This window comes from Mustela lutreola, chromosome 8, assembly GCF_030435805.1.
Source record: "Mustela lutreola isolate mMusLut2 chromosome 8, mMusLut2.pri, whole genome shotgun sequence".
Classification (NCBI taxonomy): Eukaryota; Metazoa; Chordata; class Mammalia; order Carnivora; family Mustelidae; genus Mustela; species Mustela lutreola.
The window spans coordinates 99,478,027-99,503,377 of NC_081297.1; the positions used below are offsets into that span (position 1 = coordinate 99,478,027).

Genomic DNA, 25,351 nt, shown 5'->3' on the forward strand with positions numbered 1-25,351 from the left:
TTTTTGTATCCTGACAGTTTACTGAATTCCTGTACAAGTTCCAGCAGATTTGGCAACAAGACAGAAGAAAGAGAAATGAAGGAGTCGATCCTATTTACAATTGCACCCAAAACCATAAGATACCTAGGAATAAACCTAACCAAAGAGGAAAGAATCTATACTCAGAAAACTATAAAGTACTCATGAAAGAAATTGAGGAAGACAAAAAGAAATGGAAAAAATGTTCCATGCTTATGGATTGGAAGAACAAAATTTTGAAAATGTCTATTCTACCTAAAGCAACCTACACATTTAATGCAATCCCTATCAAAGTCCCATCCATTTTTTCTAAAGAAATGGAACAAAAAATCCTAAAATTTATATGGAGCCAGAAAAGACCTAGTATAGCCAGAGGAATATTGAAAAAGAAAGCCAAAGTGGGTGGCATCACAATTCCAGACTTCAAGCTCTATTACAAAGCTGTCATCAGCAAGACAGCATGGTAACTGGCACAAAAACAGACACATAGATCAATGGAACAGAATAGAGAGCCCAGAAATAGACCCTTAACTCTATGGTCAACTAACCTTCAACAAAGCAGGAAAGAATGTCCAATGGAAAAAAGACAGTCTCTTCAACAAATATTTTTGGAAAATTGCACAGCCACATGCAGAAAAATGAAACTGGACCATTTCCTTACACCACACACAAAAATAGACTCAAAATGGATGAAGGACCTCAATGTGAGACAGGAATCCATCAAAATCCTTGAGGAGGCAACAATCTCTTCAACTTCCGCCACAGCAACTTCTTCCTAGGAACATCGTCAAATGCAAGGGAAGCAAGGGCAAAAGTGAACTATTGGGATTTCACCAAGATCAAAAGCTTTTGCACAGCAAAGGAAACATTAACAAAACCAAAAGACAACTGACAGAATGGGAAAAGATATTTGCAAACGACATATCAGATAAAGGGCTAATATCCAAAATCTATAAAGAGCTTATCAAACTCAACACCCAAAGAACAAATAGTCCAATCAAGAAATGGGCAGGGGGGCGCCTGGGTGGCTCAGTGGGTTAAGCCGCTGCTTTCGGCTCAGGTCATGATCTCGGAGTCCTGGGATCGAGTCCCGCATCGGGCTCTCAGCAGGGAGCCTGCTTCCCTCTCTCTCTCTCTGCCTGCCTCTCTATCTACTTGTGATTTCTCTCTGTCAAATAAATAAATAAAATCTTTAAAAAAAAAAAAAAAAAAAAGAAATGGGCAGGGGACAGGAACAGATATTTCTGCAAAGAAGATATCCAGATGGCTAACAGACACATGAAAAAGTGCTCCACATCACTCAGCATCAGGGAGACAGAAATCAAAACCACAATGAGATACCACCTCACACCAGTCAGAATGGCTAAAATTAACAAGTCAATTAATGACAGCTGCTGGCGAGGATGTGGAGAAAGGGGAACCCTCCTACACTGTTGGTGGGAATGCAAGCTGGTGCAACCATTCTGGAAAACAGCATGGAGGTTCCTCAAAATGTTGAAAATAGAACTACCCTATGACCCAGCAATTGCACTGCTGGGTATTTACCCTAAAGATACAAACGTAGAGATCCGAAGGGGAACGTGCACCCCAATGTTTATAGCAGCAATGTCCACAATAGCCAAACTATGCAAAGAACCTAGATGTCCATCAACAGATGAATGGATAAAGAAGATGAGATATAGATATATACAGTGGAATACTATGCAGCCATCAAAAGAAATGAAATCTTGCCATTTGGGATGACATGGATGCAACTAGAGGGTATTATGCTGAGCTAAATAAGTCAATCAGAGAAAGACAACTATCATATGATCTCCCTGATATGAGGAAGGGGAGATGCAACGTTGGGGGTTAGGGGGTAGGAAAAGAATAAATGAAACAAGATGGGATTGGGAGGGAGACAAACCATAAGAGACTCTTAATCTCACAAAACAAACTGAGGGTTGAGTGGGGGAGAGGGTGGTGGGGTTATGGGCATTGGGGAGGGTATGTGCTATGGTGAGTGCTGTGAAGTGTGTAAACCTGGCGATTCACAGACCTGTACACCTCAGGCTAATAATACATTATATGTTAATTTAAAAAAATAAAATTAATTTAAAAAAAAAGAAAAAAAAAAGAAGACATTTTTGTAAAAGACAGAACAATGGAGGGTGCCTGGGTGCCTTCGTTGTTAAATGTCTGCCTTCAGCTCAGGTCATGATCCAGGGTCCTGGAGTGGAGCCCCACACCGGGCTCCCTGCTCAGTGGAAAGCCTACTTCTCCCTCTCCCACTCCCCCTGCTTGTGTTCCCTCTTTCACTGTGTCTTTCTCTGTCAAATAAATAAAATAAGGGGCACCTGGGTGGCTCAGTGGGTTAAAGCCTCTGCCTTCGGCTCAGGTCATGATCTCAGGGTTCTGGGATCGAGCCCCGCATCGGGCTCTCTGCTCAGCAGGGAGCTTGCTTCCTCCTCTCTGCCTGCCTGTCTGCCTACTTGTGATCTCTGTCTGTCAAATAAATAAATAAAAACTTTAAAAAATAAAATAAATAAATAAATAAAATAAAATCTTAAACAAAGAGGGAACAATGAGCTAGGGCAAAGGCCCCCACCAGTATAGTAGGGTCTAAGTAAAACTGAATCCTTACCTTGCCAGGTCACTCTGCTCTTCGGAACTGATCCCATTTCCCTCCTCTGCCCCTCACCAGCCTGCTCATCCTAGTGAAAAAAATAAAAAATAAAAAGCTTACCTAGACTTATCCTTCCTTAGGCAATTTCTAAATAAATCATTATGCCTGTTTTCATTTTGAAAGGCTTCACTGTTTTACTGGTAGAAGGTACTTTTTAGGGGCACCTGGGTGGCTCACTGGGTTAAGCCTCTGCTTTCAGCTCAGGTCATGATTTCACCGTCCTGGGATCGAGTCCCACATCAGGCTCTCTTCTCAGCAGGGAACCAGTTTCCCCCTCTCTCTATGCCTGCTTCTCTGCCTATTTGTGATCTCTGTTTGTCAAATAAATAAAATCTTTTTTTTTAAGTTACTTTTTTTTTTTTTTAAAGATTTTATTTATTTATTTGATAGAGAGAGATCACAAGCAGGCAGAGAGGCAGGCAGAGAGAGAGAGAGGAGGAAGCAGGCTCTCCGCCGAGCAGAGAGTCCGATGTAGGACTCGATCCCAGGACCCTGAGATCATGACCTGAGCCGAAGGCAGAGGCTTAACCCACTGAGCCACCCAGGTGCCCCTTAAAGTTACTTTTAATTTATTTTTATTTTTAATTTTTTTTAAAGATTTTCATTTATTTGAGGGGGCACCTGGATGGCTCAGTGGGCTAAAGCCTCTGCCTTTGGCTCAGGTCATGATCCCAGGGTCATGGGATGGAGCCCCGCATCGGGCTCTCTGCTCAGTAGGGAGCCTACTTCCTCCTCTGTCTGCCTGCCTCTCAGCCTACTTGTGATCTCTGCCTGTCAAATAAATAAATAAAATCTTTGAGGAAAAAAAAAAAAGATTTTCATTTATTTGAGAGAGAGAGAGAGAGAGTAAGCTAGAGCGCAAAAGTAGGGGGAGGGGTGTAGAGAGGGAGAATCAGGGTCCTCACTGAACCCGACTCAGGGCTAGATCCTAGGACTCTGGGATCACAACTTGAGCCGAAGCCAGATGCTTAACTGATTGCGCCACGCAGGCGCCCTGAACCTAATTTTTAGAACTTGAAAGGCACTTTGAGTAAGGGAATCTTTTTGTGTCTCCAGGACATTCAGGTTGGAAACAGTCCTACCAATGACAATCCTTACCCAGCTGAGACTCCTGGCTGGGTGGGGGATGGGGGTGGTGGTGCTTGTATTTTGGGAGGAGCCGGAGGGGTACATCTTAGAATGACAGGAAAGACGGTATGGAGTTCTGAATTCTGAATCAAGCTCCCTTCCGCTTTCCACCTTCACAACTGTGAAGCAGTCGGTACCACCTAAATTTCTTCTCTGAGGGGGAGTAGACCTGGGGTGTTTCACGACTCCTGGCTGTGCTGTCGGCTTCACGCTATAGGTAAGCTACTAAGGGTTGAGCCAGAGTTCTGACTGGACCCTGCTGCTCATTTTCCTAAGATTGGGGCCGGCATTTATTTTTTCAACTCTCCATGGGGAGTCTGAACGAATAGAGAAGGAGCTTCGAAGGGACACTAGTCGGTCTATAGTGTCTGCTCAGTGCTGGTATTACACAGCTGGCCGAAAGCTTGGGCCTCTGAGTACCCATGTCAAAAGGAACCTTCCACCCTCTGCTTGCTTGCGCAACTTCGCACAGACCTGGCCCCCAGAGATCTATCTCCCCACATCTCACCCCACCTCCACCCTAATCTCTCCCCCAGGCAAATGGGAGGTGCTTGGGGACAGCCTCCAAGTAGTGAGTCTTTGTCCCCAGGTTGGAACAAAACAGTCTCTACCCTCTGGCACGGCTGATTCAGATTATTTGTTTGGGCCTTTTCTGAAATTAAAAAGGATCGGTGTTTTTTTACTCTCTGTGAATGGGATGAAAGCTCAAATGTTCCGTGTCGGGTAGGGGAAGTCAGACTTGTGTTTCAGTCATGGACATGATTTCTGCAGGCTCCAGGCACACGTGGCTGGTCTCCATGCCCCTCCCTCCAGGTCATCCATCCCATCCGCCCTGACTGGACTAGGCTAGAAGAAACCAGGGCTCCTGCTGCTGCCGTTTTCTTTACTTCTTGTCCCTCCATCCTGTCTCCTTCCTGATCTGAAGCTCCCTGGCAAGGTGTTATTTTGCATAAAGAATATGGTGGATTTATGGGCGCAGTCAGTTTCTGATGAATTTATATTTTAATCTCTGTCCATGCTCTAACTTGGCTTACATGGAGCCGCACAGTTCTTGCACAGAAATGGCGGGGTCCAACTGAAATCTTATATAGAGGTACTGATTACAGGAGGGAGACACTGACCATGAGCTCGAGCGGCATTGCTGTGTGGTGATCCAAGCCATGTGCACTCAGCCACGATTGAAACCTTCAGATCTCTCGGGCGTTTCCTTCCTCTGATTATAACTTAGGGTTTGCAGCAAAACTCAGGAGGAAACAGAGCAGACTGTGGTGCCCACTTGATTTCTGCAGGGCAGGTCTAAGCAGAGAAATCTCCACTTTATAGCTCCTCTTTTCTCAGCTGAAATGCAGGTACTTGACATCTAACAAACATTGTACATTTAATTATTCTGATTGCCTGACTCTTTTGCCCAGAGGGGAAGAGGGGCCTTTTGTTTATGGAGCCAAAGTCAGGCAAAATTATGAGGTAGTTTGTCTGGGAGAGCTCAAACCTCTCCCTGTTTCCTACATTTCTATTTTGGCTTCTCCTGCCTGCTCCTCATACCCTCAAAGGTCTTGTTGCCTTCTACTAAAAATGTCTAAGTAAAGAAAACAAAGCAAAAAAAGTGGGGGTGGGTGGGTAAAGTTAATGTTCCATTAGGGTCTTGGGATGCCTGAGTGGCTCAGTTTGTTAAGTGTCTGCCTTCGACTCAGGTCATGATCCCAGAGTCCTGGGATCCAACCTCACCTGGGGCTCCCTGCTCAGCAAGGAGCCTGTTCCTCCCTCTCCCTGCTTGTGTGTGCGCTCTCTCTTTCTCTCTGATAAATAAATAAAATATCTAAAATAAATAAATAAATAAAAGTGAAAGGACTAGGTTTTGTTAGTGGGTCACTATCCATAGGATTAATGTGTCTGAAGTCCGGTGGTATCACAGTCACCACCACCCCACCCTCACTCCCCCACCCCCCTTCACTTGTGGGGGGCGGACAAATGCTTCTAGTGCAGAGAGGTATTCTGTTGGTATTTGCAAGGAGGGTGGCTGAACTTCCACAGTTGTGGCTTCTATACTAAGATGCAAGGTCCTGGTTGGTTTTTATCATTCCAGCCACTTACAAACATGTAACTGTTTGAAGAATATGGAAACTGTAACGGTTCTATTTTTGTCCCAGTTAAAAATACTTCAGCATAGACAATGGTATCTCCACCAAGTAGAGATTATAGTGTTTGGTTGTTTCATGGTGTTAACTAAATGACCACCACCCCCTTGCTGCATCTTTAGATTTCTATATTTATCAAAATCCATTTGTTAAAGGAGTACATCAGGAAAAGAGCGAGTTATTCCAAGTTTTGCTCACATGGCTACTGAAAATATAGAGAGGGAAGAGAAGGAAAATGTCACAAGGCAATCTTTCTTTGCATTTGGGCTTTTGTTTGCTGTGATGGATTGAAGATTGGAAGAGTGAGTTGTTGAGCAGCCAAGTCAACTGCGCAACTTATTTCTGCTTGCCACAGAGTTGCTGGGAGCTGTGTATAATTATTATTAAACATCTCCATTATGGGGGCACCTAGGTTGCTCAGTGGGTTAAAAACTCTGCCTTCGTCTCACGTCATGATCCCAGGGTCTCAGCTCCGCAGAAAGCCTGCTTCCCCATCCCCTCTCTCTGCCTACTTTTGATCTTTGTCTGTCAAATAAATAAATAAATAAATCTTAAAAAAAAAAATCTCCATTCTAGTGGGAGCCAGGGTGGTTCAGTTGGTTAGGTACCTGCCTTCAGCTGGGGTCACGATGCCAGGGTCCTGGGATAAAGTCCCACATCACCTTGCTTTGTGCTCCACCCCCCCAACAAATAAATAAAATCTTTAGAATAAATAAACAAATGAAATTTTTAATTTTTTTTTTAATTTTTTTAGGGGTGCCTAGGTGGTTCAGTTGGTTAAGCGTCTGGTTTAGTGCAGGTTGTGATCTCAGAGTCCTGGGATTGAGCCCCACATTAGGCTCCCTGCCCAGTGGGAGTCTGCTTCTCCTTCTCCCTCAGCCTACTTCTCCCCCTACTTGTGCTCTCTCTCTCTCTGTCAAATAAATAAATGAAATCTTTTTTAAAATTTTTATTATTTTAGATTAAAATCTGGTACAGGATGCCTGGATGGCTCAGTCAGTAGAAAGTAAGACTCTTGGGCGCCTGGGTGGCTCAGTGGGTTAAGCCGCTGCCTTCGGCTCAGGTCATGATCTCAGGGTCCTGGGATCGAGGCCCGCATCGGGCTCTCTGCTCAGCAGGGAGCCTGCTTCCCTCTCTCTCTCTGCCTGCCTCTCCATCTACTTGTGATTTCTCTCTGTCAAATAAATAAATAAAATCTTTAAAAAAAAAAAAAAAAAAAAAAGTAAGACTCTTGATCTTGGGGTCACAAGTTTGAGCCACACATTGGCTATAGAGAATGACTTAAATAAATATATATTTTTAAAGATTTTATTTATTTATTTGACAGAGATCATAAGTAGGCAGAGAGGCAGGCAGAGAAAGGAGGAAGCAGGCTCCCTGCTGAGCAGAGAGCCCGATGTGGGGCTCGATCCCAGGACCCTGAGATCATGACCTAAGCTGAAAGCAAAGGCTTTAACCCACTGAGCCACCCAGGCGCCCCTAAATAAATATTTTTTTAAAAAGATATTATTTATTCATTTGAGAAAGAGCATAATTAGGGGGAGAGACAGAGGGAGAAGGAAAAGCAGATCCCCAGCTGAGCTGGGACCCTGACGTGGGGCTCAATCCCAGGACTCTGAGATCACAACTTGAGGTGAAGGCAGATGTTTAACCATCTGAACAACCCAGGCACCCCTAAATAAATAACTACTAAGGGGCACGTGGGTGGCTTAGTTAGTTAAGAGTCCAACTCTTGATTTTGGCTCAGGTCATGCTCTCAGGGCCATGAGATGGAGTCCTGCATCGGGGTCCAAGCTGGGCATGGAGCCTATGTAGGATTCTCTCTCTCTGCCTTCTTCTGTCCCCCACTCCAGAGCCCTTGGCTCGTATATGCTCTCTCTCTCTCTCTGAAAATAAATAAATAAATAAGTAAATATGAAGAAAACCAATTAAATGTAGAAAAACATGCAAAAGAAAATAAAAATGACCTGTAATTCCAATAGGATAAGGTGACATTTATGAATATCTTACCTTCTAGCCTTTCTTTCTAAGCATAAATTATTTTTAGACAATTGGTGTCCTGCTGAATATTGTTTTACATCCTACATTTTTTACTTGATATTAATTCATGAATATTTTTCCATAATTTCAAATAAGATGATTTTTTAAAAGATTTTATTTATTTGACAGAGCGAGATCACAAGTAGGCAGAGAGGCAGGGAGAGAGGGGGAAGCAGGCTCCGTACAGAGCAGAGAGGCCAATGTGGGGCTCAATCCCAGGACCCTGAGATCATGACCTGAGCCAAAGGCAAAGGTTTAACCCACTGAGCCACCCAGGTGCCCCAAATAAGATGATTTTAATATCTACATAATAGAAACATTAAAAACCTATTTTATTTTATTTTTTAAAAATCTGTTGGGACACCTGGGTGGCTCAGTTGGCTAAGCGGCTGCCTTCAGTTCAGGTCATGATCTCAGGGACCTGGGATTGAGCCCCACATCAGGCTCCCTGCTCAGCAGGGACCCAGCTTCTTTCTCTGTCTGCTGCTCCCCCTGCTTGTGGGCTCTCTCTCTCTGTCATATGAATAAATAAAATCCTTTAAAAAAATAAATAAAGATTTGTTTATCTATTTATTTAAGATTTTATTTACTTATTTACACAGAGAGAGAGAATACAAGCAGGGGGAGCTGCAGAGGGAGAAGCAGGCCCCTGCATGAGCAGGGAGCCCTGCACAGGGCTCTATCCCAGGACCCTGAGATTAGGACCAGAGCTGAAGGCAGACGCTTAACCCACACTGAGCCACTCAGGCGCCCCAAGATTTATTTTTTTTTTAGAGAAGGAGAGAGAGTGCATGCTCCCACATGCCTGTGACAGGGGGTGGGGTGGGGGGGTGGTACAGAGGGAGACGGAGAGAGAAAGAGAAACAGAATCCACACTGAGCATGGAGCCTAGCACAGGGCTTGATACCAGGCCCCTGAGATCATGGCTTGAGCTGAAACCAAGAGTTTAACACTCAACTGACTGAGCCACCAAGGTGCCCCCAAAACCTATTTTTCTTTAAAGATTTTATTTGTTTATTTGACAGAGAGAGAGATCACAAGTAGGCAGAGAGGCAGGTGGGGGAAGGGGGAGGAGGCTCCCTGCTAAGCAGAAACCCCCAATGTGGGACTTGATCCCAGGACCCTCAGATCATTACCTGAGCCAAAGACAGAGGCTTAACCCACTGGGCCACCCAGGTGCACCCCGCCAAAGCCTATTCTAATGTAACTTGCAATGTGGTTAAATATATATATATATATATATATATATATATATATGTATATATATATATATATTTAAGATTTTCTTTATTTGACAGACAGAGATCACAAGTATGCAGAGAGGCAGGCAGAGAGAGAGGGAAGCAGGCTCCCCGTGGAGCAAAGACCCCGACGCTGGGCTCGATCCCAGGACTCTGGTATCATGACCCAAGCCGAAGGCAGAGGCCCAACCCACTGAGCCACCCAGGTGCCCTGGTTAAATATATTTAATGGAGTCAAAATGTGTATCTTTTTTTTCCTGTATTTGTTACATCTTCTTTTTAGTTTTCAATCTGCAAAAAACTGCTTCAACCCAAATTATAAAAAATATATATAATTTATATATATATAAAAATGAGAAACCATTACAGTGCCTTTTGAAATATAATAAAACAAAGTATTCAAATAATACCAAATGTGCCTCCATAAATCAAAGAACAAGGGCAACATGGGAATTTCGGTTGAAAGTTAATTCTCTTTTTCACATTAAAATGTCAGAGTAATCAAATAGTTAAAAATGACACTCCATAATTAAAGTCTAAAGATAGTAGTCCTATAGTTAGGGCCTTCCCATATGCCAGTATTGCTCCAGCAAACATGAGCATACTTTTAAAACATTTATGGATACTGTTTTAAATTAACTTTTTTTTTCCCATAAAGAAAAACTGTTCAGGGCTTGCCCTGTAACAATGCATTCTGTGACTACTTGATGAACATGAATTTATTAGCTCAATTCTTCTCTATAGGAAGGAATTGTCAAGACAGCAAAACATTCTCAATAATCACTCTGTCCTGGGGTGTCTGGGTGGCTCAGCGGGTTAAGCCTCTGCCTTCAACTCAGGTCATGATCTCAAGGTCCTGGGATCAAGCCCCGCACCGGGCTCTCGGCTCAGTGGGGAATGTGCTTCTCCCTTCTCTCTCTGCCTGCCTCTCTGCCTACTTGGGATCTCTCTCTCTCTTTCTCTCTGTCAAATAAATAAATAAAATCTTAAAAAAATAATCACTCTGTCCCATCATGATTATTTTGTAGACATAGCCCATAAGCCTGACTTGCAAATAAAGTAGAAGGGACACCCTTGATTTCCTAGTAATGAAAAGGAAGACAGAAGGACACACACACACACAGAGTGCCTAAATGCATAGTGCCTTTTTTTTTTCTTTCAGATTTTATTTATTTGACAGACAGAGATCACAAGTAGGCAGAGAGGCAGGCAGAGACAGAGAGAGGGGGAAGCAGGCTTTCCACTCAGCAGGGAGCCCGATTTGGGGCTTGATCCCAGAACCCTAGGATCATGACTTGAGCCAAAGGCAGAGGCTTAAACCACTGAGACACCCAGGCATCCCAAAAAAACAAAATCTTTAAATAAAAAAGTTTGAGGGGTGCCTCAGGTCATGATCTCAGGGTCCTAGGATTGAGCCCTGCATTGGGGGGGGAGGGTGTCTCTGCTCAGCAGGGAACCTACTTCCCCCTCTCTCTGCCTGCCTCTCTGCCTACTTGTGAGTTCTCCCTCTCTGTCAAATAAATAAATAAATAAAATCTTTTTAAAAAAAGTTGATCTAATATGTATACTATTTAACCACAGTGCTGTAGTAACAGCTAAAATATTATGAATTCTAATCTCATCTTTTGATGTTAATTTCTTCTGTAGTCTGTATAAAATAGTTGAGCTGGCTGATAGGAAACCTAAGTCCCAGTTTTGGTTCAACTGCAATAATAGACACATCATTTCACGTCTCCCAGACTCAGTTTCCCATCTGTGAAGTGTCAGTAATTACAGAGCCTTTAGGTGAAGCTGAGATAACTATGTGAGAAAGTGCCCTAAGCATTTAAAAAAGTATAGCCCGAGATACACCATGCTATTATTATTATCCTCCTGTTATTTAGAAATGCAGCAATTAACTGAAATACCACTCAATGACATAGCAAAGCTTTATCTTTGAGATTTTTAAATAGCTTTGAAGATGAAAGGATGTTGAGAAGTTTCTTCATAGGAGCTCAGATCCCAACTGAATTTGTTTTTAAATAGTGTAAGGGTTTGATGACTGTATTTCAGTAGGATTACTAAAAATAGAGATCTTATGCTTCTTTAAAAAATTTTTTATTTTGGGGGCACCTTGGTGGCTCAGTGGGTTAAAGCTTCTGCTTTGGCTCAGGTCATGATCCCAGGGTCCTGGGATCGAGCCCCGCATCGGACTCTCTGCTCCACGGGGAGCCTGCTTCCTCCTCTCTCTCTCTGCCTACTTGTGATCTCTCTCTGTCAAATAAATAAATAAAATCTTAAAAAAAAATTTATTATGAAACATAACCTGAGAATGAATTGTATAATGAATCCCCATGTCCCCATCACTAACAGTCAGCCGTTGTCAAGATTTTGCCATCTTTATTTTATCCATTCTTTTTCTTTCTCTTGCTCAAGCAATTCCCCAACAAAGGTCATTTTATCCATACATACTTCAAAATATATTTTGTTCGTTCCTTTTTTTTTAAATAGGATTTTTAATTTATTTATTTAACACAGAGAGAGAGGGAACACAAGCAGGGGGATCAAGGGGTGGCAGGCAGAGGGAGAAGCAAGCTTCCTGCTGAGCAGGGAGCCCAATGTGGGACTTTATTCCAGGACCCTGGGATCATGACCTGAGCCAAGGCAGGAGGCTCTCCACAACTGAGCCATCCACGCACTCCTTACAGTAAATTTCTTCTTCTTTTTTTTTTTTAAATATTTTATTTATTTATTTGATAGAGATCACAAGTAGGGAGAGAGACAGGCAGAGAGAAAGGGGGAAGCAGGATCCCTGCTGAACAGAGAGCCCGATGCGGGGCTTCATTCGAGGACCCTGAGATCATGACCTAAGTTGAAGGCAGAGGCTTTAACCCACTGAACCTCCCAGGCGCACCACCCCCCCACGCCTTACAGTAGGTTTTTTTTTTTTTTTTTTTTTAGAATTTTTATTTATTTATTTGACAGAGAGAGATCATAAGTAGGCAGAGGGGCAGGCAGAGAGACAGAAAGGAGGAAGCAGGCTCCCTGCAGAGCAGAGAGCCCAATGTGGGGCTCGTTCCTAGGACCCTGAGATCATGACCTGAGCCAAAGGCAGAGCTTAAGCCACTGAGCCACCCAGGTGCCCTCCCCTTACAGTAGTTTTAACTTCCAGTTTTATTATGAGTGTGACTGAAATTCTTGTTGTTGTTATTGTTGTTGTGTTAGGGCTCTTTTCCTCATTTTTCTGTGAACTCTATGACCTTATCTTTTGCCCATTTTTCAATTGAGTTACTGCTCTTCTTGATGTTTTTGAGTTAAGAGTCTATGGACTATGGGTATTTGCTGTCTGTGACAAAATTCGCAAAGATCTTTTCTTGTTTTTTTTTTTTTTTTTTTTAAGATTTTATTTATTTATTTGACAAAGAGAGAGATCACAAGTAGGCAGAGAGAGAGATGAGGAGAAGCAGGCTCCCTGCTGAGCAGAGAGCCCGATGCGGGGCTCGATCCCAGGATCCCGGGATCATGACCTGAGCCGAAGGCAGAGGCTTAACTCACTGAGCCACCCAGGCGCCCTTTTCTTGGTTTGTTAATTACATTTCTCCTCTTTTAAAAATTAGAGCAGTGGGTGCCTGGGTTGCTCAGTGGGTTAAGCCTCTGCCTTTGGCTCAGATCATGATCTCAGAGGCCTGAGATGAAGCCCTGCATCCGGCTCTCTGCTCAGCGGGGAGCCTGCCCCCCCCCTGTCTGCCTACTTGTGATCTCTGTCAAATAAATAAAATGTTTAAAGAAAAATGAGAGCATAATTTATACACAGTAGAACTCACCCTTTTTAGAGCATAGTCCAATGAGTTTTAACAAATGAATACCATTGTATAACCCACCACAATCGCAATCAAGATTTAGAACGGTTTCTGTCATTTGCTTTGACTCCGCCTATTGTATTCTGTTTTGTCATGATTTTGCACTTTTTCTTAGCTACTATAAGCATGACTTAATGTAAACAGTTTCTTTTAACAAATATTTCATAATTCCCATCTGGGTTTTTTTTGTTTTTTTGTTTTTGTTTTTTTTAAAGATTATTTATTTATTTATTTATTTGACAGACAGAAATCACAAGTAGGTGGAGAGGCAGGCAGAGAAAGAGAGGAGGAAGCAGGCTCCCCGCCAAGCAGAGAGCCCGATGTAGGGCTCGATCCCAGGACCCTGGGACCATGACCTGAGCTGAAGGCAGAGGCTTTAACCCACTGGGCCACCCAGGCGCGCCCCCATCTGGGTTTTGAACAAACATTATAAAGCCTAAATATATATTCTACCTGGGGAGGTGAGGACACATATAACTAATAAAATGCATTTTTTTCTGTTAAAGGAGCTTCTACTTCAAAATTACAGGTTTCTTTTTTTTCAAAAAGTACTTCATTTATTTATTTGAGAACGATAGAATAATGGATCGTGCACAAGAGCAGGGACGGAGGAAGAGGGAGAAGCCGACTCCCCTGCTGTTAGGGGAGCCCCCCCCTCGCCCCGGGATTATAACCTGAGCCAAAAAGGTAGATGCTACGCAACTGAGCCACTCAGGTGCCCCCAAAAGGTGCAGGTTTCTTTAGCGAAGGTGAATAGGATTGCTCTTTTATATTTGTGGAATTATGGGGCAAGTAGTAAGCTGATGGTACCTCCAGCATGGTACTGAAGGGGATCAGGCTACGCCACTCCAGAATATGCCCCTTTGGCCAAGAATTTTTTGAGCTAAAGGCAACTAAGCACCAGCCAACTGTGGGGGTGGGGTGGGCAACTCTAAAACCAGTGTATAAATTTCCCTTTTGTAAAGGATATTTACATTTATAAAGGCCATTTTCATTTGTAAAGTTGTCTTTCCTCTCCCTTTCTCGAAAGAGAATGGCTCCTATAACAGCTTTTATCACCTGGGAAGACTGGAGCCTGCTTAACAAACCTTGTAAACAACCCTGATTTACCAGACATTTCCTTGTCACCTCCCTACAGCCCACACCCTCCATCTCCACCCTGATTTAAAGATACAGAAGTGCTGGGTCTATCAGGCTGGCTGGGTTCTCACCCCTCTTCGGTGAAGCTTCCGTATGCATATGCAGTGGACCCTTTTCTCCTGTTAACCTAGGGCCCCAGATACTGCACCCCAGACGGTAGAGGAGAAAGTTTCTTGGTTTCTCCACTGCCCATATCCCTTGAATGCTTTGAGTTTAGTGGAAGATTGAATTTTGCTTCATTGTTTTCAACAACAGTCAGTGACAGCAAAGTTCAAGGATTTGGAGTTATGTTTCCCAATGCTCAGCCAGTGCTCAACCTCTGTGCAGCGAGTCCCTCAGAAAACCACAGGAAGTTTCTCAAGAGGTGGGCAAGCTTGTTTGTCAGCTCCTCGCGGGTTGGGGTTACAACACAGCCCCCCTTCCCCACCCCCAACACTCTCTTCTCCAGGTCACCTCACTAGTAGTTCCCCAATTTTTAGCAGATAAAGTCTTGAACTCCTCAGCTTCTTTTTCAACACCTTGGCCCTCACCTCTCTGGTCAACTTTCCTCAACCTCAGGTGTTTGATTCAGCCTGAGAACAGGCTGTGCCTACTGAGTTTTTACAGGAGACCTTTCCTCTCATATCAACTTCAGATTCTCTCTACCTACCTCCTTTAGGATTCACCAAATCTCTTTCCACTTCATCTTTGGTTTGTCTTTTGATGCATTCTTCGTAAATTTATTGATTGCCTGAGTGTATCATGTTTATGTAATTGTTCCATTGGATGTAAGGGAAATGACAAGCGTTTAGAGGGCAGCAAATCTACCTGACACTTAGCTTTGTACCTTACCGGCTTCTGTGGTGCTAGGCACATAGTGAGGTCTGTGGATAAACACTAATTATTCATTTATTTATTTATTCATTTAAGATTTTATTTATTTATTTGACAGAGAAAGAGAGAGAGAGAGATCATAAGTAGGCAGAGAGGCCAGCAGAGAGAGAGGGGGAAGCAGGCTCCCCGCTGAGCAGAGAGCCCGATGATGATGATGATGATGATGATGATGATGATGATGATGATGCGGGGCTTGATCCCAGGACCCTGGGATCATGACCTGAGCCAAAGGCAGAGGCTTTAACCCACTCAGCCACCCAAGCGCCCTCCTCTTTTCAAAAAAATATTTTATTCATTTGAGAGACAGAGAGAGAAAAAGAGCGCGCGCGCGCACGCGTACACAGGAGCAAGGTAAGGGGCAGAGGGAGAAGCCAACTTCCCACTGAGCAGGGAGCCTTGATGTGGGACTTTGTCCCAGGAATCCAGGGTGGTGACCTGAGCCGAAGGCAGGTGCTATAACCAATTGAGCCACCTGGGCACACCTGAATGAAATACTTAATGTAATGAAGAAAATGGAGGTTGCTGAGCACGAGAAGAGAGAGCAGGGGAGCCTTAGTGCTCCTGCAGAAATCTCTCTCCATCAGCAATTTTCCTCCTCTTCCATGTGGACAATTCTTAGAGCCTAGTTCAACTGCCCCTCAGGCATCCTCCGTAGAAACTCTGAGGCCACCATTAGGTTTCTATTTGTATTTTTTTTTTCTATTTGTATATATTAAGAAGGATCAGCATCTCCCTGGAATGTCTTTCCTGCACAAAAAAGCATTTCTGTATATCTAAAGCTGCAGTCTTATGAGACACAGATTTCAAAGTCAGATACCTTAGGCTCTGGGTATAGGAACTCCTTATTAAAAAGGAGTTGTCAGATTTCTGTCTTGTATTTGATAAATTGTCCAAATTTAGCCACAGAACACTTTTTATTTCTTCATTCCTTCCTCCAACCTTCCAGCCTCGCGAGATTAATGAAATCTCAAGGAAAACTGGCAAAAAGGGGCACCTGGGTGGCTCAGTCAGTTAAGTGCCTGCATTTGGTTCAGGTCATGATCTCCAGGTCCTGGGATCCAGGCCCATGTCAGGCTCCCAGCTCAGTGGGGAGTCTGCTTCTCCCTCTCCCTCTCCCCTTGCTTGTGCTCTGTCTCTGTCTCTTTCTCGCAAATGAATAAATAAAATATTTATTATTTATTTGTTTATTTGTTTATTTATTCATTAAGATTTTATTCATTTATTTGACAGAGATCACAAGTAGGCAGAGAGGCAGGCAGACAGAGAGAAGGAGATGCAGGCTCCCCAAGGAGCAGAGAGCCCGATGCGGGCTCCATCCCAGGACCCCAAGATCATGACCCGAAGTGAAGGCAGAGGCTCAACCCACTGAGCCACCCAGGGGCCCCATAAATAAAATCTTTATAAAATTAGCTAAAAAATGTCTTTTTAGGGTGCCTGGGTGGCTCAGTGGGTTAAGCCGCTGCCTTCGGCTCAGGTCATGATCTCAGGGTCCTGGGATCGAGTACCGCATCGGGCTCTCTGCTCAGCAGGGAATCTGCTTTCTCCTCTCTCTCTCTCTGCCTGCCTCTCTGCCTACTTGTGATCTCTCTCTGTCAAATAAATAAATAAAATATTTTTTTAAAATGTCTTTTTATTCTTCATAAGTTACAAAATGAACATGTCTGTAGAGGAGACATCACGTGACAAGAGCTATCCCAGTAGGGGAATGTGACTCTTCCTCCTGAGGACAGTATTGATCTCCTAGGTACAGGCTCTGTTTTTAGATGCCCTGGCAACAGGTCATGCCCATGGGAACCTGCCATAATCATGGTGTCTGGTACAGTCGGTGGCATATTGACTCTTAATCTCAGGGTCATGAGTTCAAGCCCCACACTGGGGGTAGAGATGACTTAAAAAAAAGAAAATCTGGGTGTCTGGATGGCTCAGTGGGTTAAAGCCACTGCCTTTGGCTCAGGTCATGGTCCCAGGGTCCTGGGATCAAGCCCACATCAGGCTCTCTGCCTGATGGGGAGCCTGCTTCCTCCTCTCTCTCTGTCTGCCTCTCTGCCTACTTGTGATCTCTGTCAAATAAATAAATAAAATATTTTTTAAAAAGAGAGAGAAAAAATCTCGTTGCTTGGGTAGCTCAGTCAGTTAAGCAGCTGCATTTGGCTCTGTTTTGCCCCAATAATGGGTCCGTGAATAAAGGAGCGAGATTGATACAAAGCTAAGGTCAAGCAAAGCTTTATTTAGCACCAAGCATCAAGAATCTAACCGAAGGTTTGGGACACACCTCTTACAAGAGAGGGTGACCCTTCCTTGTTTCACAGACTAACTTGTAAGGGCAAAGGCCATGTGGTTGGCCTGGCCATGCACAGGTGACCAATGAGATTGTAACACACACAGGAAACTCCACAGTGATGCTAGGTGACCAGTTGAATTACAATTTACCCTAGTAGACATTTGAACTAGACTATTACACCTTGATTAGAATTGGCGCCAAAAAGGCTCCCAAAAGGCGGGGCCCATACTTTTTGGTAACCAGGGAGACAGTATGCATCCCCCCCACTGATCGGAGGTCTCCACCTGGCCTGACCCACCCTTGTATCTGGGCTTTGTTACCTGGAGCTGGTTTTCCGGGACTTGTTTTTAAGTGAATCCCCTGGGGGAATGGGAGCAGGGACAGTTTCTAAATCGGTCCTTACAGGCTCAGGTCATGATCCCAGGGTTCTGGAATGGAGCCCCACATCAGGCTCCCTGCTCAAGTGAGAAGCCTGCTTCTCCTTCTGCGTGCCACTCCCCCTGCTTGTGTTCCCTCTCTCTCTGTGTCTCTTTCTGTAAAATAAATAAATAAAATCTTAAAAAAAAAAAATCTTAGGGCTCCTGGGTGGCTCAGTGGGTTAAGCCGCTGCCTTCGGCTCAGGTCATGATCTCAGGGTCCTAGGATCGAGTCCCGAATCATCATCGGGCTCTCTGCTCAGCAGGGAGCCTGCTTCCCTCTATCTCTCTCTCTGCCTGCCTCTCCCTCTACTTGTGAGCTCTCTCTGTCAAATAAATAAATAAAATCTCTAATAAAAAAAAATCTTAAAAAAAAATAATGGTGACTTACTCCATGGCAAATGAATTCAGGTTCTCCCTCCTTGTATCCAAAAGAAGGCAAAGAGAGCTAAATCCTCTCATTTTGAACTTCAAATAGCACATTTCTCTCACCACAATATACTCTATTAAAATTAATTCACTCCAGGGGCGCCTGGGTGGCTCAGTGGGTTAAGCCGCTGCCTTCGGCTCAGGTCATGATCTCAGGGTCCTGGGATCGAGTCCCACATCGGGCTCTCTGCTCAGCAGGGAGCCTGCTTCCTCCTCTCCTCTCTCTGCCTGCCTCTCTGCCTACTTGTGATCTCTCTCTGTCAAATAAATAAATAAATAAAAATCTTTATAAAAAAAAAATAAAAAAATTAATTCACTCCAAATTATTTCTGACTGACATTTCTCTGAGACGGTCTGACTCTACTCCCCTTCTAGACTGGTTGAGCACAGAAGGCAGTGTCGGCTAAGGTTAGGCAGGCGAATTTAGGACCTATGGCTGCTTCACCATGTGGTAGCTGTAATGGGTACTGCCTGCTTCTCTTTCATGAGGGGAGAATGAAAGCTGTTGTGAGAAGTCAGTGAGTGAACTCAGACCGAACCCTCAGGATTTAGCACGTAGGAACTCAGTAAATGGTCAATGAATTTTATTATCACTTTTTTCCTTATTGAGGGATCTTCTGTAGGAATAAGGTCTTAGAAATTAAAAACCACAACACCCAGTTGCTTCAGTTTTTGTCCTAGAGGATTTCTTTCATTGCATATGAATAAACTAGTACTTTAAAGGCAAACAAAGTGTGTTTACTCAGTAAAATTCCCAATTATTTGAGGAACAATCCGCCAAATTAAGTTTCAGTTTCAAGTGCCCTTTGAAAGTCCTGTATGTTTGCCAAAATGATTCACTGTTAGTGTTTTCTTTGGGGGGAGAGGCAGAGAGAGGGAGGCAGAGAGAGGGAGAGAGAGAACCCAAGGTGATTCCATGCTGAGGGCAAGGCCTGTTGTGGGGTGCAGATCCCAGGACCCTGGGATCATGACCTGAGCCAACTTCAAGATTCAGTCACTTAAACCACTGAGGCACCCAGGCATCCCAAAATGTAATTATTTTTTAAAGAATGTAATTATTTGTTAAACTCCAGCTTTTTCTATGTCCTTTGGTTTCTTTTACTATTATAAAATTGAGAAGTACTGGAAGCATATAAAAAATATGGACAATACTGCAACAAAAAAATGTTTCCAATACACACATAAAATACACATTAACATTTTGTCATATTTGTTTTCATCCTTTTTCTTTTTAATAAAATAAGATGCCACAGCTCCAGTTAGAAATTGCTCCCCATTCTTCTTCCCTTTTCTCTCCCAAATTTTCTCTCCTCCCATCTCTCTCTTTTGTTTGTTCATCTTTGGATGGAGACAGGCAATTATCACTTAATGAGAATGTTAAGGGCAAGGGCTTTGAGGGTCTGAGATATTAGGTAACATGATTAAGTATCAGAATGATGAAGGACTTTTTCATCAGATAGGTGCTTTCCTTGGCCAGTTCTTATCCGAGTAATGAGGGGATACAGAAGCCTAAGATGAAATCTACTTGGACACAGACACCAAACGTGTGGTTACCCCCACTTTCCAGATGTGGAACTGAGCCTTAACCAGGTTAGACAAGCTGCTATGGGTCACACCGTGTTCGCCTGCATTTCAACATAGTGGTCTGATTTTCTTTCTTTTTTTTTTTTAAGATTTTATTTATTTATTTATTTGACAGAGAGAAATCACAAGTCGATGGAGAGGCAGACAGAGAGAGACAGAGGGAAGCAGGCTCCCCGCTGAGCAGAGAGCCTGACGCGGGACTCGATCCCAGCACCCTGAGATCATGACCTGAGCCGAAGGCAGCGGCTTAAACCACTGAGCCACCCAGGCGCCCCCTGATTTTCTTTTTAATGTAAGCTCTAGGGGCGCCTGGGTGGCTCAGGTGGTTGGGCTTCTGCCTTCAGCTTGGGTCATGATCTCCAGGTCCTGAGTGTGAGCCCCATGGTAGGCTCCCAGCACAGCAGGGAGTTTGCTTCTCCCTCTCCCTCTGCCTGTCCCCCTGCTTGTGCTCTCTGCCTCTCTCTCAATGAAAAATAAAATCTTAAAAAAAAAAAAAATAGGGGTGCCTGGGTGGCTCAGTGGGTTAAGCCTCTGCCTTCTGCTCAGGTCATGATCTCAGGGTCCTGGAATCAAGCCCCACATTGGGCTCTCTGCTCGGCAGGAAGCCTGCTTCCTCCTCTGTCTGCCTGCTTCTCTGCCTCCTTGTGATCTCTGTCTGTCAAATAAATAAATAAAATCTCGTAAAAAAAAAAAAAAAGTAAGCTCTATGCTACACTTGATCTTAGCCAAAAGGCCGAGAAGCGATTAGTAAGCTCTATGCTAAATACGGTGGTTGAACTCAGGACTCCAAGATCAGGAGTCACATGCTCTGCCCTCTGACCCAGCAAGGCATCCCCAGCAGTGTCTAAGCCCCCATCTTTAACCAGCAAACACACTGTCTTCTAGGTATCACAATGGTTATTTCTGTTGCTGTCATGAACAAAATGGAAGTAACCAGAGAGGTTGTTGATGCCACAGGCACTGTTTCTGACAAAGCAGAGGAGACACTAACCGCCCAGTGATATTTTCTAAGTACTGGACCTGTAGTAACCAATTCCTATCATCTGTATCACAGAAATTTTGAGAGCAATTTTCTATTTATTTATTTTTTTTCTTTAAGGCCATTCTTTTTAAAGATTTTATTTATTTATTTGACAGAGAGAGAAATCACAAGTAGGCAGAGAGGCAGGCCCGGGGTAGAGGTGGGGGATCAGGCTCCCCGATGAGCAGAGAGCCTGATTGGGGGCTCGATCCCAGGACCCTGAGACCATGACCTGAACCTAAGGCAGAGGCTTAACCCACTGAGCCACCCAGGAACCACAGGTCTCAATGTCTTAACAGCTGTGAGACCTGCTCACTCCTAAAGCAAAGGGAAATCAGGCTTTACTTCTGACCTGGGATTGGCCCTCCTTCCTTGAGAGGGGAGGATTTCTGAACTTCCTTGTTTGATTAACAAGGAAGTGGGTGATGGGTGTTGAATATGCAACAGGGTTGAATACTTGGGGTAAAAAAGACTAATATTTGCTTGGCCCTATTCTATGCCAAGGGGCTGTTTACAGGGATTCTCTTGCTTGGTCTTCACAGAAAGTTAAGAGAATAAAATGGAACATTGTTTTCTGTTGTTGTGTTTGTTTTAAGATTTTATTTATTTATTTGAGAGAGAGAGAGCAAGTTAGAGAGGGAGAATGAGCAGGGTAGAGGGGGAGAGGTAGAAGCCGACTCCTTACTGAGCAGGGAGCCCTTTGTGGGACTTGATCCCAGGAGAGCAGAGTCATGACCTGAGCCAAAGACAGAGGCTTACTGAACTACCCAGGAGCCCTAAATGCAACACTGTTATTCCTATTTTACTCATGATGAACCTGAGGCACAGGTAAGGTAATTAAATTGTTAAAGGTCAAAGATGAGTTAAGTGACAATGTTATCATTCACACTCAGGTTGGCCTGTCTTCCAAGTCCACATTTTTCTATATGATGTAGGCATCAAAGTAAGTTACTGGTCAGTGAGATCTTTATGATAAATCTCCCTGATAAATTGTCTTAGTTCTTACCACATGTTAAGAATATTACCTATAGGGTTGCCTGGGTGGTGTAGTGGGTTAAAGCCTCTGCCTTTGGCTCAGGTCATGATTCCAGAGTCCTGGGATCGAGCCCCTCATTGGGCTCTCTGCTCAGTGGGGAGCCTGCTCACTCTCTCCCACTCCCTCTGCTTGTGTTCCCTCTCTCCGTGTCTCTCCCTGCCAAAAAAAAAAAAAAAAAATGATACTTGCAGAGGTGCCTGGGTGGCTCAGTGGGTTAAACATCTGACTTTGGCTCAGATCATGAATTTAGGGTCCTGGGGTTGCCTGGGTGGCTCAGTGGGTTAAGCCTCTGCCTTTGGCTTGGGTCACAATCTTAGGGTCCTGGGATCAAGCTCTGCATTAGGCTCTCTGCTCAGCAGGGAGCCTGCTTCCCCCACACCTCTCTCTGCCTGCCTAACTATCTGTGATCTCTGTCAAATAAATAAATAAAATCTTAAAAAAAAAATGAATTCAGGGTTCTGGGATCAAGCCTAGTGTCAGGCTCCCTGCTCAGCAGGGAGTCTGCTTCCGCTCTCTCTCTGCCCCTCCTCCTGCTCCTGCTTGCTTTTCCTCTCCCTTTCTCTCAAATAAATACACAAAATCTTAAAAAAACAAAAACAAAACAAACAAAAAAAACCACCTTGCCAAATTTCAGGGGGCACCTGCTGGTTCAGTGGGTAGAACAAGAGATTGTCGATTTCAGGGTCCTGAATCATGAGTTCAAGCACCACATGGGGCATAGAGCTTATTTAAAATAAGAAAAGAAAAATACCAACCCTTTCTCCCTGACCTTGACAATTTCTTTCTTTCTTTCTTTTTTCTTTTTTTTTTTTTTTATAGATTTTATATATTTGAGAGAGAGAGAGAGCACAAGCAGGAGGAGTGGCAGAGGGAGATAGAGAAGCAGACTCCCTACTGAGAGGGGAGCCTGACACTAGGCTAGATCCCAGGACTCTGGGATCATGACCTGAGCCAAAGTCAGATGCTTAACCCAGCCACCCAGGCATTTTGTGAGATCTTGACAATTTCATGGGTGGAAAATGTACCTTGTTTTCATTTGCTTGAGTTTTCATAAGTCTTAACACTCTATTCTCTACCCAGCAACCAAAGGAGTCCTTTAAAAAAGTAAGTCAAATCATGCCATTCATTTGCTTAAAATCTCCAGTCATCATTCATCTCAGAGTAAAAAAACAAAATCAAAGCCCCTATAAGTACTCTTAAGGCATTATAGGAACTCTAAGCTTTCTCCCTGTTACCCTTTGTACTGAAATTCCTATGACTTTCTTTTCCAATTGCCTACTCAGACACACTGGCTTCTTTGCTCTTATTCAAATATGCCAGTACATTCCTACCTCAGGAACTTTGCACTTGCTGTTCTCTTTGCCTTTCCCCAAGGATATCTACACAGCCAGTTCACTTATTTCCTACATGTCTTTGCTGAAAGTGACTTTCTCAGTGAGAGCTTAAATAGCAAGTCTATATAAAACATTCTTTATCTTTTGGGTTCCTGGGTTGCTCAGTTGGTTAAGTGACTGCTTTCGCTCAGGTCATGATCTCAGGGTACTGGGATGGAGTCCCGCATCAGGCTCTCTGCTCAGCAGGGAGTCTGCTTCTCCCTCTGACCCTCCCCTTCTTGCGCGCTCTCTCTCTCTCTCTCTCGCAAATAAATAAAATGTTAAAACAAAAAACATTCTTTATCTTTGTTCATGATTTATGTGAGAGTACTCATTACCTTCTAATACACTGTAAAACTGTCCTCTTTGTTTTGCCTTTCTCCCTGTAACCTACACTAAAACATATGCTCTACTAGGACAAACATTTTTGTTTGTTTTGTCCAGTGATGTAGCCTTTGTGTTGAAGTCAGTGTTTGGCCAGATAGTATGTGCTCTTTAAATATTTGTTGTCTAGGTGAACAATTTATTATTTTTATTTTAAAGATTTTATTTATTTATATGGGTACTTGGGTGGCTCAGTTGGTTAAGCATCTGCCTTTGGCTCAGGTTATGGTCCTAAGGTCATAGGATAGAGTCCTGCATCCAGCTCCCTGCCCAGTAGGGAGTGTTTCTCCCTCTGCCCTTCTTCCCTTCTCATGATTGCTCTCTCTCAAATAAATCAATAAAATCAAGAGACCGGTGTGAGAGAGAGCACAGGATGGGGGGGAAGGGGGACAGGGGGTAGGGAGTGCCAGAGGGAGAGCAAGAAACAGATTCCCCACTGAGCAGGAAGGCTGATGTGGGGGCTTGATCTCAAGATCCCAAGGCCATGGGATAATGATCTGAGCCAAAGGTAGACACTTAACAGACTGAGCAACCCAGGAGCCCCTACTGAGTGAAAATTTTAATGTACAAAAGACTGATAAGTTATTTGTATTTTTCCTTTTATAAACTGATTGTCATGTCCTTTGCTTATTTTTCTATTGTTCAAAGTTTTTATTGATTTGTATGAATTTTTTATGTTGTAAAGATAGCAGTTGTATGGCAAATATTTGCCTTAGTTTTTTTCCCATTTTTACCATTATGTGTGTTAAAAATGTTTAAAATTTATGAAAATTTACAAATCTTTTCCTTTGTGATTTTGTGCTTTATTAGGACAAGTTTGCAAAAGAAAAATTTTACCTTTAACTATATTTAGTTAGGGGCTCCTGGGTGGCTCAGTTGTTAAGTGTCCACCTTCAGGGGCACCTGGGTGGCTCAGTGGGTTAAAGCCTCTGCCTTCGGCTCGGGTCATGATTCCAGGGTCCTGGGATCGAGCCCCGCTTCGGGCTTTCTGATCAACAGGGAGCCTGCTTCCCTTCCTCTTTCTTTGCCTGCCTCTCTGCCTACTTGTGATTTCTGTCTGTCAAATAAATAAATAAAATCTTTAAAAAAGAAAAAAAAAAAAAGCGTCCACCTTCAGCTCAGGTCATGATCCCAGGGTCCTGGGATCAAATCCCTCAATGGGCGCCCAGCTCCGCAGGAAGCCTGTTCCTCCGTCATTCATTTCCCCTGCTTGTGTTCTCTCTCTCACTGTGTCTCTGTCAAAGAGGTAAATAAAATCTTTGGGAAAAAAAAAAGAAGTATAAAAGCTAAAAAAAAAAGAATACTATCAGAAAAATTTAGAAATAGATTAAGTTGCTTTTAAAAAACAAACTGCCAATTCTTCCTTCCTTCCTTACTTCCTTTTTTACTTTTTATTGCTTAAAAGCACTTCTACTTAATTATTCACTTATGCCTTTTTTATTTATTTATTTATTTATTTTCAGTTATGCCTTTTTATTAAAACTGATTCTGATGGTGAGCTTACAAATATAAACACCTAATCCTTTGGAGCTTAAAAATAATATCAGGAATAAAATCCTTTTTATGGTATGATGGATCATAAAAAATGTTGGATCATTAAAAAATACTATTTATTTATAAAGATTTTTTTTTTTTAGATATTTATTTATTTATTTATTTGACAGAGAGAGAGAGAGAGATATCACAAGTAGGCAGACAGACAGAGAGGGGAAGCAGGCTCCCCGCCAAGCAGAGAGCCCAATGCAGGG

General features: G+C 43.4%; 1 pseudogene; it reads right to left on the reverse strand.

The window, feature by feature from the left end:
* Positions 1-20,382: 20,382 nt before the first annotated feature.
* LOC131840108 (U2 spliceosomal RNA) lies at positions 20,383-20,534 on the reverse strand (annotated as a pseudogene).
* Between the last annotated feature and the right edge of the window lie 4,817 nt (positions 20,535-25,351).